This window comes from Pseudophryne corroboree, chromosome 6, assembly GCF_028390025.1.
Source record: "Pseudophryne corroboree isolate aPseCor3 chromosome 6, aPseCor3.hap2, whole genome shotgun sequence".
In the NCBI taxonomy this organism is placed as follows: domain Eukaryota; kingdom Metazoa; phylum Chordata; class Amphibia; order Anura; family Myobatrachidae; genus Pseudophryne; species Pseudophryne corroboree.
Window position 1 is genome coordinate 439,205,258 of NC_086449.1, and position 4,954 is coordinate 439,210,211.

At 36.1% G+C, this 4,954-nt stretch overlaps 1 pseudogene; it reads right to left on the minus strand.

The window, feature by feature from the left end:
- Positions 1 to 3,797: 3,797 nt before the first annotated feature.
- On the minus strand, positions 3,798 to 3,917 carry LOC134939141 (5S ribosomal RNA; annotated as a pseudogene).
- Between the last annotated feature and the right edge of the window lie 1,037 nt (positions 3,918 to 4,954).

Below are 4,954 nucleotides of genomic sequence, written 5' to 3' on the forward strand. Positions count from 1 at the left end.
GACCTGGGGGCACCCCATGATGCCGTGTCCAATGGGGGCAGGCATTTTTGAGGAGCACCCTGGTCTTGTAGCAGTAATGCAAATATGATTTAAAGTGCACCCATTTAAGTTAAAACTTCTTTGATCACACCATTAAATGCGGCCAGAGCATAGAGCATTAGTTTTATTATAACATGTGGATGTCCAAGTACAATCGTTACTTGTTTGTATTCTGATGACCCACTATTGTCACTACGTCACAATTTCATTCACACAGTCCGGATCATGCCCCCCGCGCCACGACCTCCTGTGAGCCCTTCTGCCTCCGTGACAGCCGTCGGGCTGGACGGCATACACACGGACGGTTGCTAGGGGAACCAGGGCGTCTGATGACGCGGTGCGGGAGCACGTGACCGGAACTTACGCACCACGCTCTTACGTTCACAAGCAGGGAAGGAAGTTTATGCCTGTCCCCGGAAACGCTGCTGCACCTCCCGCTGGCGGGACCTCCTCACCTCCTCCACATATAAAGGTAATCACTTTGCGTTATCACTTACTTCTGTTGTGTTCACCTTGACAAAGGGGTGGTAGCACCCCGAAACGTTGGATCTTTTTTGCACTATCATGGAATAAATATCGCTTGTTTGGTAACCCCATGAGTCATTTCCTTGAGTGCCGCTGCATGCTAGGAGCTGCGACGTATATATATATATATATATATATTTATTTATACTGTATATAGTGTGAATTTTTTTCATTCTCATGGTTATTGTATGACCTTTTATACACAGATTTATAAGTACTTTTCTGTTCCTACTTTCAATACTGTTACCCCTGATGAAGTCGTGTAGGCAAAACGCATTGGTTCTGTCAGCAATGAGCTATTAACTCAGTCTGTGAAGACACTCCCTTTTGAGCTCACACCTTGCTAAGGTGAGGGAGTGTCTAAGTCATCATCATACACTGGATATTTCTCACTGACTTACACTTTTTATAAATTCTTTGTACAAACACTGTAAAACCGTCTGTAAAGAAATGTTACTAAACATATGTGTTTAATCTGTGACATTAAACCAATATTTTTTTCTAATTGGCCTTGGGCCTCTTGTTTGGGTGATTTTCTGGTGAGGGGTTATCTGTTCTAGGACCCCAGGAATTAATATTCTCCAGTGTACAGCGTACATCCAATTGGGTTTCCTTGGAAGAATTTATGTAAATACAACCAATACAGCGCACTTGGGAATTGTGTTTTTATTTTATATATATATATAAATCAAATAATATAATAATAATTCAAATTCAAAGCTGGAACATTATAAATGTGGTTGTAACTGATAGGGAATACAACAGCACAACCTCTCAGTTTGCACTCATATGAGGACTGGACCTATGGTGAATACTGATGCACTCAGCGTGATTGTTTTGATTTTAATCCCTTGAAATTGCTTGTGGGAATAGCATTACCGCTAAATCGGTGTCTTGCCCCCATTACTCTTCCAATATTGATTGACATGAACCCCTTATGAAGTCCTTGGGGATGAAACGCGTCGGGTATGGTTTTTCTGTGAGAACATCAGACATCCTGTATAAAACACTATTGGATGGAATATACTGATTATATCATGTCTTCAACAAAATTGTAATCTGTATTTTAAATATATTCACCATTGGATTTTATGTGATAATCTATGTTCACTAAAATTATAAAGTGCATAGATAATATGTGAATAAATCTATTGTTTTTATCACTTTGTGGTCATAATCTGGAAAAGTATTTCATATAATTAACACATACAGCTCCCTTTGACATTCTGTATTTTTGTATTCTTTTGTTTGTACTCTAGCTAACAGAGAGTACGTCATAAGGTTTGGAGCTTTCACTTAGCGCATAATTAGGTCTATACCACTTCCATATATATATATATATATATATATATATATATATATAAGCAATGGAGGTAAGATGCCACTTTCGCTTGTGAACAATAGTAAAAAAAAGTCGTTAATAGACTTGTAAAAACACTCCCTTAGTGTTTTAGGGTGTCAGCTAGCCCCTAAGTATTAAGCATCGGTAAAGTGCTATACAAAAGAATATAGATCTAGGAATAGGGGTGACAGTGACCAACAGTGTTTATAACATTATTTAAAAAGAAGGCTAAAACGTATAGAGAATGGTGATAAAACTGAAGTTAAGAATTGTAATAATATATATATATCTTAATATTGAGCAAAATGAGCCAAAATATGTTTGTTTTTAGCAGTGTATATAACAATAAATTTTTTATTCTAAACACCGGAGTAAAAACCAATATACATATATATTTTATCAGGGACACATTAAAAAATAAAAAAAAAGAAAAGAAAAAAGAGCAATAAAAAAAAACTATAAAAAATATATATAGGATACAGATAAAATGACCATATGTAGCTATAAAAATGAGAACTTGGAGCTTATCTTAGTATGAAGAGATAATAAGGTACAGCCAACGCGTTTCGTCTCTCTGACTTCATCAAGGGGTGATAAGCAACTAACCAGGACTGAAATTTATACCTGGTGTGATTAAGGGAATGAGCGCTGACATAATTTCCTGTGCTAATTGACATGGTACAATAAATGTTTAATTTATATATAAATAATAGGTTGGAGCTAACATGGATATAGGTAAGGATATTTCATATCTGATTTACTTAAAAATGAGTGATGCAAGTATTAAATATAGTAAGAAATAGTCCAATATGTGAGGAAGCGGCACTTCCGCCACACTTCCTGTGTCCTTGGATGTTCATTGCACATGCTCTGGCGCCCCATTACCAGTCCACGAGTGGCTGTAGATGAGTGGCTTGTGAGCGCGTGCTGCCGCCCCACTTCCTGGTTCGCGGGCATACAGGGTCCAGGTCCCCTGACACCTCCAGCTGTGCGGCTGACAATTTCTTCCCCATTTCCGGTCTCGGCAACACATTAGGTTAAAGGCCCTCCCCCGATCCTCCATTAGAAGTGGCGGCCATTTTACAGGAGTACAATACTTCAGACCAAAATGGATCATTATTTGTATAGCAGCAGAACAGGAAACAAAATTACAAAATATTAATAAGCTGTATATAGTGATAAATAGTTCGTATAGATAAAAGGACATATCCTAGTAATAAAGTGTATACAGTATCATTATAAAATATGAGTAATAATAATATAATATAGATATATGATATATGTATTGTAGAGGAACTACAGTAGCAGCGAAATGCTAAGAAAGGGAACATCATAAAGAGATGTATATATACACATATATTTATATGAACTCAGAGTATTAATAATAACAGTATGACTATAAATATAAGATATATATATATATATATATATATATATATATAATATGAAAAGAATACAATAGCAGTATAATAAATATTATATTATCGGGTTTAGAGAATGTTGATCTACATAAAACTTCAATTTAATAGAGGAAGCTGAAATTTTTTATTTCGATCTCCGAGTGGACTCTAGCAATATATATAATAATGTAGCTAAGGTGCAGAGATACAGTAAGCCCGCTTGTGAAATATATGTTCATAGTTAATAGATTTTATATGTGAACTATACACTGTATGTGATAGTATTAGAGATCGTGAATGGGTATACTAATTGACAAAATAAAATATAGACTATATCATAAGTGATGATACGAATGGTGATGGTGGGTGGTAGTGCCAAAAAAAGGAAATAATATAGCGGTGATGGAGTATTTAAAAGTGAAGGTATTTGGCTGTGTGGGACTCAATGCCTGTATATATAAGTACCATTCAATCTAATTAACAATGTGGCCTAATTACAGTACTTGATCTTCCCACAAGGTCTCCCATCTGGTACTAGTCAAGCCCTACACTGCTTATCTACCAAGATCAGATGGATTTGGACGTGAAGCCAGTGTGGTATGATTGTATCTTGCGGCGCATATATCATATAGTAGCCTGGTATTATTCATAGGTTTTTATTAGCCATACAATGTGATAAAGAATAATAGTGAAATAAAGACAAGTGTGATGAATGTGAGCTGAAACTTTTAGTGCTTGGTAGAGTAAACCTCATAGGAATGGAGCGATTTCATATCCTTCGTTGAAGCCGCTAGGATGCATCGTATTGAGTTGGAAGATCCAGAACATCTCCCGTTGAGACAGTTTATTCGCCAGATCTCTGCCTCTCTCACCAAGCTACACATGTTCAATTGCTTTGAAGGAGAGATCTTCTTAATTTGAATTGTGTACAAGGTTAAAATGTCTATATATGAGATGGGTATCCACTTTATTCTTGATATTTTGAACATGCATCCTTAATTTCAGGGGTCTCTTCGTCTTTCCTACATATTTTTTGGTACATGTGCATTCTAATAGGTAGATCACTGATGTGGTATTACAATTCATGAAGTCTTTGATTTTGAATTTCTGTGTACTTCCCATGCCATTGAAAGTTCTTCTATTTGGGTTCAGATATTTACACACACTGCACTGACCACATTTAAATGCTCTGACACATTTGGGGAGTGAGTTATTGTTACTTCCAGGCGGCAGTTCACACAGCATGCTGGGCGCAAGGATATCCTTCATGCTCTTGGATTTACAAAATACTATTTTGGGTTTGTTGGGAAGAAAGTCTTTCAATACTGGATCCATCAGAAGTATTCCCCAGTGGTTCCCTGATAAAATATATATGTATATTGGTTTTTACTATGGTGTTTAGAAAAAAAATGTTATTGTTACATACACTGCTAAAAACAAACGTATGTTGGCTCATTTTGCTCAATATTAAGATACATATATTTTTTTCAGTTCTTAACTTCGGTTTTATTACCATTCTCTATACTTTTTAGCCTTCTTTTTAAATAATGTTCTAAACACCATTGATCATTGTCACCCATATATATATATATTTAAGGAACAGGGATTAATATTGCGCCACTTGTGATAAAACAGATATGTTGTATGA